This window comes from Panthera tigris, chromosome D2 (genome assembly GCF_018350195.1).
Source record: "Panthera tigris isolate Pti1 chromosome D2, P.tigris_Pti1_mat1.1, whole genome shotgun sequence".
Lineage (NCBI taxonomy): Eukaryota > Metazoa > Chordata > Mammalia > Carnivora > Felidae > Panthera > Panthera tigris.
Window position 1 is genome coordinate 29,338,255 of NC_056670.1, and position 13,027 is coordinate 29,351,281.

A 13,027-nucleotide genomic window follows, 5' to 3' on the forward strand; every position below is an offset into this window, starting at 1 on the left:
GTTAGTCTAACGTCTGCCTGGATTTAAAGGGACTATTTATTCTTCAAGACTGACTTCATCCTTTGAAACCTCAACTGAAAAGGCTGTGTTCTCTCCTTGAAGCAGAAGGGTAGCTTCCAGGACTAGTTAGGACCCCCTAGAGAAATTGCTTTGAACTGGGCAAAGCAAATGGTGGGAGAAACTTTATTTGGCTAAATTAGGTAAATCCTAAAATGTTGCTCCATCGAGCATTTAAGGAACTAGAATATGTCGATAATCAATGAATCTGGTGATGTGGGGGTCATCCCAACTGTGCCACTCCCCCAGACCCAACTCAGGGCAGGCTGATAGTCCAGATTCCCGTGTACAGGCTGACATCATTGCCCGAAAGTCTAATCTGGTGAATGGAGAGAATAAAGGGGATGAGGAGGTAGTAATCCTCTAGGCTGTGGACTGAAAAATCTCAGTTCCAGGGAAATGGATCAGTTTGACTGAAGACAAGAGCTTTATGTGGGTGGGGGCATTTGGGTTCACACCACTATTTATTCAAAATATGTATAAACATCTTATATATTTTAAAAAAAATTTTTAATGTTTAGTTTTGAGAGTGCAAGATGCAGAGAGAGAAGGAGACACAGAATCTGAAAAAGGCTCTAGGCTCTGAGCCAAAGTCAGATGCTTAACTGACTGAGCCACCTAGGTGCCCTCTAAGTGGATATTGTAAAAAAAAAAATTTTAGGGGCGCCTGGGTGGCTCAGATGCTTGGGCGTCTGACTCGGGCTCGGGTCATGAGCTAATCGTTCATTGGGTTCGAGCCTTGTGTTGGGCTCTGTGCTGACAGCTGGGAGCCTGGCACCTGCTTCTGATTCTGTGTCCCCCTCTCTTTGCCCCTCTCCCCCTTACACTCTCTCAAAAATGAATAAATGTTAAAAAAAATTTTTTTTAAGAAAAACATTTTTTTAATGTTTATTTTTTGAGAGAGAGAGAGTGTGCCAGCTGGGGAGGAGCAGAGTGAGAGGGAGACACAGAATACTAAGCAGGCTCCAGGCTCTGAGCTGTCAGCACAGAGCCCGATGCAGGGCTCAAACCCACACACTGTCAGATCATGACCTGAGCCAAAGTTGGACGCTTAACCGACTGAGCCACACAGGCGCCCCTAAGTAGATATTTTAAAACATCTAATCATGGGGTGTCTGGGTGGCTCACTCAATTAAGCCTGTGGCTCAGGTCATGATCTCATGGTTCGTGGGTTTAAGCCCCACATCAGATCCTCTGTCTTCCTCTGTCTCTGCCCACCCCCACCTTGTTCATGTGCTCTCTCTCTCCCTCCCTTTCTCAAAAATATATAAACACAAATGAATAAATAAAACATCTATTCTTAGCGAAGGTGTTTAAACCTTAAAATTTTTTAAGTCTAGGTTTAGGTATCTCAATCATCTTTTAAATATTTGGCTCTTGACATTGTTTTAAAGAGTCTTGAGAACAGATGGCTTTCTAATTCATCAGTTTTAGGATGCATGTGCCTTGAACATAACATCAAAGACTGTCATATAATCATGTTAATTTCTATCCTTTATTGCACTACTGCAGTAGCCACTAAAGGCAATACTGTTATTGGCTGTAACAATAGCCAATGTTATTGTTAACATATGGCTAAGGGGGTGCCTCTTTGTATGAAGTTTGTTCTAGGTTCTCAAGTTTGGGAGATTAATTTAACTTCAGATTTGGACTTTTTCCAAACATTTTTTTATAGTTGGTGTTTATTTGTATTTTCATGACCTTTGCCCTAAAAACTCTCTGAACTACTAAATCGGGTGGAAGTTTCAACTTTGGTTACATATGCATGTGATCCAACAATAATTGATATTGTACCATTGTAGTTCAGTCAAATGAAGCTTCATGAAATGCGAGAATAGCTTTATTTTTTTAATGTTTACTTATTTTTGAGAGAGTGCTGAGTGGGGAAGAGACAGCAAGAGAGGGAGACAGGATCTGAAGCAGGCTCTGTGCTGACAGCAGAGTCTGATGAGGGGGCTCGAACCTACAAACTGCAAGGTCATGAGATCATGACCCAGGCCGAAGTTGGACACTCAACAGACTGAGGCACCCAGGTGCTCTACTTTTTTTTTTTCTTTTTAAGTAAACTCTACACCCAAAATGACTGAAACTTACCACCCCAAGAACAAGAGTTGCATGTTCTACGGACTGAGCCAGACAGGCGGCCCTTTGAGCAGGGAATAACTTGAAGTGTAATCTATGGAAAGCCATTAAATGGAGGTTATTGCAATTTTCTCACATCTAAAGAGACAAAATATGAGGAATTTGCATGCCCTATGGTTCATGATCATTCTAAATTTTCTAATTCAAAATAAACCAAAAGATGGTCTTGGGATTAGTTTGCTAATTAATTCCAAATTCTCCTTTGGAATAGTCCTATAAAAGTTTAGAGACACGAAAAAAAGAAGTTTGGACACTTGATACAGCAATTAGTATAAACACAAAATTCAACTAAGAAAATTTTAAAGATTTTATTGGCTTTATTCAATGATTTATGAATCAGGTAGCATTCCATCTAGCAAATGAAAAGGAACTCCAGGAGCAACAGGGTGGTTCAGTCAGTTAAGCATCCGACTTCGGCTCAGGTCATGATATCACAGCTCGTGAGTTCAAGCCCCGTGTCGGGCTCTGTGCTGACAGCTCAGAGCCTGGAGCCTGCTTCAGATTCTGTGTCTCCTTCTTTCTCAGCCCCACTCCATCTTGCACTCTGTCTCTCAAAAATGAATAAACATTAAACAAACAAAAAAAAAATTTTTTTTTAAAGGAACTCCAAAGAGCTGGGGGTGGGACAAGGAAGCCTCCTAGCAAAGTGGATTATTTGTGTCGAGGTCACCTTCCTTTAGGAGATGGCAGGGGTCATTCAAGCAGATTGCCTCATTTAGAGTTGACTAGATAATTCCAGATTGACTAGTTTAAGTTTCTACTTCTGGGAAAAGTTAAAACTGTAATTAAGTTGGCATTAAGTCTTGATTTGGTGATGTGGACTTAGCACAAATGACTCCATCTTGGGCCTGTTGACTCTTTTTATAACAATTATTTATGCTGCAGAAAAAAATTCTTTTGATCATATTATTTCCCCATTCTAAAGGTAAGAAAATGCAACCAAAAAAGTTATTCCTTTATTGAATAATTCAGATAAATGGCATAGGGTTTAATATTTCGCATCATCTTGCCTTAGTAAAACCTCAAATCTGCTTCCTACTTGAACCTGGTCTCCCAGTCTTTTTATGAGATTATATTTCCTTTTATTTATTTATTTTTTTAAATATTGTATTTCCAAATGCAGCTCACTGGTTATCTCTAGCCTTTTTTATCTTCCTTCAGGCAGGGAAAACGCAGAATCTACTTTTAACATGTATAGAATAAATATTTAATGTCCATTCATTTCCTTGCTGAGATAGATAGACCTGTTGAAAGCCAGTCCCTGGCCATACAAAGAACGCTTGCTGTTTCTGGCTATAACATAAATATTTAATTAAAACCTACTTTGAACCATTCTTCCTTAAGGTATAAAATATACTAGCCTTGGGATACACTTAAGCCATTTCCCAAACCATCTGTTATTTATCCCAGAGTTTTTATCAGCTTTGCAAATTCAGGAGGCAGTCACTTGGCTTTTGGAAATGTTTACAAGAGGTGAATGTTTAACCTTTAGCTACTGTTTCCAGAAGAGTATCAACCATCACTGTAAGAATTGGAATTTGGAGGGGCACCTGGGTGGCTAAGTCGGTTAAGTGTCTGACTCTTGATTTGGGCTCAGGTCATGATATCATGGTTTGTGAGAGCCCCCCGTTGGGCTCTGCACTGACTGCACGGAGCCTGCTTCGCATTCTCTCCCTCCCTCCCTCTCTCTGCCCCTCCCCTGCCTGTGCTCAATCTCTCTCTCTCAAAATAAATGAACATTAAAAAAAGAAGGAGGAGGGGGAGGAGGAGAAAATGGACTGGAATTTGGAATAAAATGAGACGTGTACCATTCTAAAGTTAATTCTTTAGCTCCATAGTTAATTTGCGTCTATTTTAAGGTATGGCCGTGGTTAGCTCTCGGTTGCCTGCGCCTTCCAGCCATCTGCAGATAAATTGAGGAAATTGAAGCCTAGAGGTAGAAGCTATGATCCACAAGCTTCTTGCTTTCCTGTGCATTCAGCATAGTTCCAGCAGTACTTTTGTTTTAAATTATTCAGGATTTGTGGGGCGCCTGGGTGGCTCAGTCAGTTGAGTGTTGGACTTCAACTCAGGTCATGATCTCTTGGTCCATGAGTTCAAGCCCCACATCCGGCTCTGTGCTGACAGCTCGGAGCCTGGAGCCTGCTTCAGATTCTGTGCCTCCCTCTCTCTCTGACCCTCCCCTGTTCATGCTCTGTCTCTCTCTGTCTCAAAAATAAACATTAAAAAAAATTTTTTTTAATTATTAAGGATTTGTTATAAGTAAAGATTCCTCTTTAATAAATAGCAGATCAGTTCCTGTTTCCTGAAAGCCAGTCTTTATCTGCTTGAATAGAAGAAAGTCATCACTTCTTTTGATTCCATTGCCCAAGATTATGAAGTCACACATACACTTCTGTTATAATTATTGAGAGTATTGGCAGTTACTCTGTTAATTTTACCTATATCCAAAATGGCAGTCGGAAAAAGTAAAAAGTTGAAGTGTCACAGTATAAAAGAGAGAAACTTAACTAATAACGATATGGTGGGTGGGGTTTCGTCAGTGTAGATATGAAGGATTGATTTGACCTAGCAAACTAAAATGGATTTTTACTGCAATTAAAAAAAAAAAAAATTACGAGTTCAATCTTCAGCTCTATTCCACACTAAAAAGAAAAAGATGCTGATTCGGGCCAGCTGTGATTTAATAGTACTTATATTGACAGTAAAACTCTTTATTAAGATAACAGCAGAGTTGAAAGTCTAAGCTGCAGGCTCAGAGCTATTTCTTGCAGTAACTATTTATTTTATTATTTATTTTATTTTATTTTTTTGCAGTAACTATTTAAGTGTCATCTCGCCCATCTTAAAATGCTTCCCATTTGTAAAGGGAGTATTAATTTTTTCTCTTTTTTTTTCTTTTTTTTTTTAACATTTATTTTTGAGACAGGGAGAGACAGAGCATGAATGGGGGAGGGTCTGAGAGAGAGGGAGACACAGAATCTGAAACAGGTTCCAGGCTCTGAGCTGTCAGCACAGAGCCCGACGCGGGGCTCGAACTCACGGACTGCGAGATCATGACCTGAGCCGAAGTCGGCCGCTCAACCGACTGGGCCACCCAGGCGCCCCAATTTTTTTCTTTTTTTATTATAGTTGATACACAATGTTACATAAGTTTCAGGTATACAACATAATGATTCAAATTTAATGTAAATTACTTTGAGCAAATATATATTATCCCTAAATGATGTAATCCCATAGATAACTACATTGTTCTAGTCACTGCAAAGATGCTCAAAGCTTTACTGAGTACTTTCAAGACAACACTGTCTCAAATGAAAGTGGTTTTACATTCAAACTTTAACTGAGAGGACGATAGAGGAAATATAAATCATAACCAAAAAGGTTTGGATAAGAAAAAAATTGTGATGGGGCGCCTGGGTGGCTCGGTCGGTTGAGCATCCGACTTCGGCTCAGGTCATGATCTCACGGTTTGTGAGTTCTAGCCCCGCGTCGGGCTCTGTGCTGACAGCTCAGAGCCTGGAGCCTGTTTCAGATTCTGTGTCTCCCTCTCTCTGCACCCCCCACCCCCCACCCCGTTCATGCTCTGTCTCTCTCTGTCTCAAAAATAAATAAATGTTAAAAAAAAAAAAAATTTTTTTTTTAAAAATAGTGACATAATTCTGGAATGTTGTGTAAATAAGATAGATATTTATAGTTCTAAGATGTAAGAAATGATATTTATTTCATAAAATCTATGTTTCAAAGTATACTGTATAATCTTAATCTTATTTCAATATTATTTTACACCTTTCTTACCCCAATCCTTACCCTAAATCATCTTTCATTCAGTCACCTTTTCAGGTTACAAGGTAGGGCTTTTTCTCATCCTCCCACTTTGCAGCTGAGAATACTTTGGCAATGAACCAGAACCGTGGGGACCTAGCTCAGATCACACTTGGACTGTGAGGAATGTTTGCCTGCCAAACCATGTAACACTAGCTGCAGTCTCTCCCCGGCTTTTTAAGGAAGTGAAAACATTTGGATTGTTTTTCTTAATTCTCATGAGAGATACCAAATAAAAACAAGATGTCTTGGATTCTTTTCATTATGAACTGGAATTCAGAGAAATTTGCTATAAATTCTTCTTTGAGAGCCTATGCTATTTTTGGAAAAGCAGTTTACGATCGATGTAGTTTAAGAATGAGGTAGCTGGGGGTGCGGTGCCTGGGTGGCTCAGTCGGTTAAGCGTCCGACTCTTGGTTTCAGCTCAGGTCATGATCTCACAGGTTCATGAGATTGAGCCCCATGTCAGGCTCCGTGCTGATAGCATTGAGCCTGCTTGGGATTCTCCCCTTCTCTTTCTGCCTCTCTCTCCCCCTCCTCTCAAAATAAGTAAATATTAGGGAAAAAAAACTTAAGAACAAAGAATGATGTAGCTATGATGAACTGATCAGAAACTGATATGTTGCTGCTTCAGTAACAGGTTCACACATCTGTCCTCTTTTTTCCTGCTCAGAGTGTTTCCTTGGCACTTAACATGGTTCCTATCATAATTTTTTAAAATACTTTTTTAATGTGTATTTATTTTTGAGAAGCAGATAGAGTGTGAGTGGGGGAGGAATAGAGACGGAGACACAGAGTCTGAAGCAGACTCCAGGCTCTGAAACCATCAGCACAGAGCCCGACGTGGAGCTCGAACTCACGGACCGTGAGATCATGACCTGAGTCAAAGTCGGACACTTAACCGACTGAGCCACCCAGGCGCCCCCATAATTTTATTTTTAAGTAAGTTTACACCTAGTGTGGGGCTTAAACTCAGGATTCCAAGATCAAGAATCACATGCTCTACTGACGGAGCCAGCTGGGTGCCCTCCTACCATAAACTTCATGTAGGGCTTCTATACTGCTGTTTCACAACCAGCTGAGTAAGGCACTTTGTTTCACAGAAGTCCTTTGTGGTTTCCCCTTTTCCTTTGCAAATGTTGAGCTTGGGGTCGAAGAATGGAGATGTTATCGACCATGATGAAAAAATCACATGTACATAAAATGTTTGAAGATGAAAAGTGGATGGATGAAAGCTAAGAGAGCACACCTCTTCATTCCGGATGCTTAGCAAGCGGCTGTCCCAAACATTTGGGGGTGGGGAATGGTATGTTGAATTAAAAATTGTGAAACAAAGTCATATTTGCTCATGATTCTCTTCATACCTACTAAAAATACACAAATATAAAATGGAGGGAAAGCTCCAATCTCCAGTGAGAGAACAGCCCCAAGTATTATGAAGGGAGAATACTGCTGAGAGCTGACACTCACCTCTTAGACCTTGGACAATCCGTATCTTCTCCACAACAGCATGACAACATGGACGCTGCTTGGGATTCTCTCTCTCCTTCTCTCTCTCTCTCTCTCTCTCTGCCCCTTCCCCACTCACATATGAATATGCTCTCTCTCTCTCTCTCTCTTTCAAAAATAAACTTTAAAAAAAAAAATCAGGGCTGCCTTTGTGGCTCAATAGGTTGAGCATCTGGCTTCAGTGCAGGTTATGATCTCACGGTTCCTCATCGCTTCTTGGCCTTTTGGCTGTATCAGATGTGATCTTGCGTTTCTTGAGTTCCAGCCCCACATCGGGCTCTCTGCTGTCAGCACAGAGCCTGCTTGGGGTCCTCTGTCCCCCTCTCTCCGCCCCTCCCCCACTTATGCGTGCTCTCTCTCAAAAATAAGGATTTTTAAAAAAATCAATTAGGGGCACCTGGGTGGCTCGATCGGTTAAGTCTTCAACTCTTTTTTTTAATGTTTATTTTTGAGAGAGAGAGAGGGAGCGGAGAGGGGCAGAGAGAGAGATGGAGACAGAGGATCCAAAGTGGGCTCTGTGCTGACAGCGGAGAGCCCAATCTGGGGCTTGAATCCACAAACTGTGAGATCATGACCTGAATCAAAGTTGGATGCTTAACTGACTGAGCCACCCAGGTGCCCCCAGAGCCTTCGTGACTCTTGATTTTGGCCGAGGTCATGATCTCACGACTGTGAGATGAGTCCTGCGTCAGACTCCCTTCTGGGCCTGGAGCCCGCTTAAGATTCTCGCTCTGTCTCTCTCTCTCTCTCTCTGCCCCTTCTCCACTCATGCTTTGTCTCCCCCCAAAAATAAAACTAAATCAAAATTTTAAAAATTACAAAACCCCAGCAAATCTCCTTTCTGAGCGATTGTAATCAGTTTAAAAGAATTCTTTTCCTGTTGTCTGCTAGTGTGAATTACTTACCATCATTTGGCAATTTGAATGTCCGTGAGGAATTAGAAAACAATTATTGGGCTTCAAATTCTTCTGAGCAGCGGGTACACTGTGGGTGTATGTACACTGTTAATATTCAAAATATAAATGAAATTTTAGGCAAATGAAAAAAGGCTACATTGACGTTAAAACAAATCGTGACAGTTTTGTGAGTTGGAGCCCCTTGTCGGGCTCTGTGCTGACTCTGCAGAGCCTGCCTGGGATTCTCTCTCTCTCTCTCTCTCTCTCTCTCTCTCTCCCTTTCTCCTCCCCAGCTCATACTCTGTCTCTCTCAAAATAAATAAATAAACTTTAAAAAATGATTAAAAAAAATCCTGATATCGTGAATGTCATGGAGTTGTCCACGTAAGAATGAATAATTTTGATGTAGGTAGAATAAGCAAGTTATATTACATCAGTGGCATTTTAATTTTTAAAAATAATGAGATTTGGGGCACCTGAGGGCTCAGTCGGTTAGGCATCTAACTTTGGCTCATGTCATGTTGTCACAGTTCGTGGGTTCGAGCCCTGCTTCAGGCTCTGTACTGACAGCTCAAAGCTTGGAGCCTGCTTCAGATTCTGTGTCTCCCTCCCTCTCTGCCCTTTCCCCACTGGTGCTCTGTCTCTCAAAAATAAATAAACGTTAAAAATTTTTTAAAAAATAAAAACAATGTGATTCTTTTGAATAACATAACTACGAGTTCTCAAAAAAGAAAAGAGATATTCTTTAAAAAAAAAAAGATTTACTTTTGAGAGAGAGAGTGCAAGCGGGGAAGGGGCAGAGAGAGAGGGACAGAAAATCCGAAGTGGGCTCTGTGCTGACAGCTCAATGTTGGGCTCGAATGCCTGAGCTGTGAGATCATGACCTGAGCCAAAGTTGGACACTCAACAGACTGAGCCACGCAGGTGGCCCCCAGAAAGAGATATTCCTTTTTTTTTTTAATTTTTTAAAAAGTTTACTTATTTTTAGAGACAGAGAGACGGAGCATGAGTGGGGGAGGGGCAGAGAGAGAGAGAGGGAGACACAGAATCCAAAGCAGGCTCCGGGCTCCAAGCTGTCAGCATAGAGTCCAATGTAGAGCTCAAACTCGTGAGCTGTGAGATCATGACCTGAGCCAAAGTTGGGCGCTCAACCGACTGAGCCACCCAGGTGCCCCAGAAAGAGATATTCTTTATGAAGTGATCTACCAAAGGGTTTGCTCTGCTCATCTTATTAAAATGTTCTAACATACACATGCAAATTTATTTACAGTAGACTTTTAGACAATCTAGTATAAAACAAGGTTGCCTATAAATGCATTTCTCCCCTCATGCAAAAGGATATTTACACTCGTAAGAAATGTGCTTTGAGGGGCGCCTGGGTGGCTCAGTCAGTTAAATGTCTAACTTCAGTTTGGATCATGATCTCAAGGTTCTTGAGTTCGAGCCCCACCCACATCAGGCTCTGTCTGCTGTCAGTGCAGAGCCTGCTTCAGGTCCTCTGCCCCTCCCCTGCTCTTTCTCTCAAAAATAATAAACATTAAAAAAAAGAAAGAAAGAACTGTGCTTTGAGAACTCACTGGCCCTTGGAGGTCTCTGATTTCCTAAAAAATTCAGTTTTCTGAAGTAGAGGGCCTGCTATCTGGTGGCTTTGAATTCCAAGGAAACTGATTGCTACACAGGGCCCGAATAAAGTTTGCCGTAAACATATGTGGGAAATCTGGGGGTAATCTTGTAGAGGGGTATTAAATTTGCAGGGCCTGTTGGCTGTTTACCCCCGAAGTGTTAGGTCCCCGTCTGGTAAATGAGGTGAATTCTTTGGCACTTTTTTCCTAAGGAGTCTGGAGAGCTCTAAGGATTGGTAAGCAGGCTGCCTTGCACTTTTTAAGCCCTGGTTTGAATCTAACCCGGGTTAACCTTGTGACCCTGAATTGTTTGTGTGAAATGAAGTGGTGATCTCAGTCTTGCCTGAAGGAAACGCCTTTTACACAGAAATTGGCACTAATTGGTCTCCCTGTTGACAGGCTTCACTGAGAGCCGGTGATTGAGTAGGCAGTGAGAACAGAAACTAAATTACCCCACCTCAGCTCCGCATGTCGGCTGAAGGACACCGAGGGGGCAGCTACCAGTTCTCCCCTCTTCAGCGGCATCGAACATGTAAAGCAACAGACTAGATCCGGGAGGTCTGAAGGCCTGTCGTGTGTACACTAAGGAATGATCCTTGCCATACGTCTGGCCCTGTTCTGCAAAGCAGTCTTGGCGCCGATAGGGCTCTCGACCAGGATTCTGCAAACTTTTTTTGTAAAGGGCCAGAGAGGAGACAGAGATAGGTTAGGTTTTGCAGACCATACGGATTTTGTTGGAGCCACTCAACTCGACTGACAAACGCAGACACATAGCATACATATGTGAATGCATGTGCCGATCTCCCAACACAACAGTAGGGACGTGAAAAATTGAGTTTTATATAATTTTCACATGTCAAGAAATAGTCTTCCTTTTTTTTTCCTTTCAAGCATTAAAAAATATAAAGATTACCCTTAGCTTACAGGCCATACAAAAACAGGCAGTGGGCCAGACTTGGCCTAGCACCCATAATTTGCAACCTCTGCTTTATTTTATTTTATTTTTTTATTTTATTTTATTTTATTTTATTTTATTTTATTTTATTTTATTTTATTTTATTATTTTTAGGCCATAATTCTTTTTTTTAATTTGAGAGAGAGAGAGAGAGCAAGTGGAGGAGAAGGGCAAAGGGAGAAAGAAATCCATTTTCAGCAAGGAGCCTGACCTGGGGCTTGGTCCCACGACCCTGGAATCATGACCTGAGCTGAAATTGAAATCAAGAGTCAGTCGCTCAACTGACTGAGCCACCCAGATGCCCCCATAATTCTTTTTTAATTCAAGTATAATTAACATACAGTGTTATACTAGTTTTATTATATTAGAATCAATATAATGATTCAGGAATCCTATACATTTCTCGCTGCTCATCAAGATATGTGTACTCTGAACCCCCTTTACATCACCCAAAAAATGTGGAACATTTCACAAATTTGTGTGTCATCCTTGCTCAGGGGCCATTCTAATGTCTGTATCATTCCAATTTCAGTATATGTGCTACAGGAGCAAGCACTGCTGACCTTTGCTTCTGACCAAGACTTGGAACTTTCCCTCGCTCCCAAGCCAGCTAGTTAGTGACTGAGCTGTGGAACCCTGAGCACTGGCTTAACTTCCGTGGGCCACGGTCTCTTTATCCAGTGTGGTTTGACAGAATGGGGAGGAACAGAAACAAATGAAACAAAGTTCCTTTTAGCTATAGTAGATTTCCTGATTCTATTCTAGGAGTGTAAGTCAACATAAGCAATGTTATGTATGTGGAATGGAAATTAGTTAAGTTAAAGGAACCACATAAATCTTAATATTCTCAATGTGATTCTTTGTCCTAGTAAGAGGAGTAATGTCACCATCCTGAGAGCAAGACCAAAATTTGTAGCCTCCTATCTCTATTTGAAGGCTCACACCCTTTCTTTTTGTTTTGCCAATGCTATTCTTTTTCTTTCCTGGTTTCTTTCTTTTTCTTTTTCTTTCTTTCTTTTTCTTTCTTTCTTTCTTTCTCTTTCCTTTTCTTTCTTTCTGGTGGGTGGGGAAAGTATGATCCCAGAGTTTATTGGAAAACAGAAATGTTTCTCCTTCAAAGATGTTATTTTAAAATGTTAATGTTTGGGGGGGGGGTGCCTGGGTGGATCAGTTAAGCATCCAACTCTTGATTTCGGCTCAGGTCATGATCTCACAGTTTGTGGGTTCGAGTCCCACATTGGGCTCTGTGCTGAGAGTGTGGAGCCTGCTTGGGATTCTCTCTTTTTGCTGTTTCTCCCTCTCTCTCTTTCTACCCCCCCTTTCTGCCCCCCCCCCCCTTGTGCACATATCCTCTCTTTCTCAAAATAAATAAATAAACTTAAAAAATTGTTGGTGTTTTTGCAACTTATTGGCAAGTATATTTTATAAGCTCTCTGCTACTGGATATACCTTATTGTAGGAGGTGATGACTGAGGTTAGTAATCATTTTTACTGAAGATCAGAAAAGAAAATCACCAAACAGCTTACCCAACGCGCTGATTTTTTTTAAGGTGGAAGTATTTTCAGAACATATTCATTTCTTCATAAATCACATTCATGTATCCCTTTGTTTTTCCTTTTGTTTTTTTGTATCAAATACCCCATCAGTGTTCAAATTTCTCATAATTGTTTCACATTTGGTTTGTTCAAATTAGGATCCAAGTAAGGTCTACACTAGCCATTGCATTAGTTGATAGCTCATTCTTTTTACTGTATGCTCTTCCCCTGCTTTGTTTTTCTCACCATAAATTTGTTATGAAGGCTCTGATTTTTTTTTTTTTTTCTTACTTATTTTTGAGAGGGAGAGAGACAGAGCATGAGCAGGGGAGGGGCAGAGAGAGAGGGAGACACAGAATCTGAAGCAGGCTCCAGGTTCTGAGCTGTCAGCACAGAGCCAGATGTGGGGCTCGAACTCACAAACCGTGAGATCATGACCTGAGCCCAAGTCAGACGCTCAACCAGGAGCCACCCGGGAGCCCCAA

The 13,027-nt window shown here is 41.2% G+C and overlaps 1 non-coding gene across 1 annotated transcript; it reads right to left on the reverse strand.

The window, feature by feature from the left end:
- Nucleotides 1-11,458: 11,458 nt before the first annotated feature.
- Nucleotides 11,459-11,562, reverse strand: LOC122232202. The gene has a single exon (XR_006209548.1). It is a non-coding gene; the product is annotated as a U6 spliceosomal RNA (small nuclear RNA).
- Between the last annotated feature and the right edge of the window lie 1,465 nt (nt 11,563-13,027).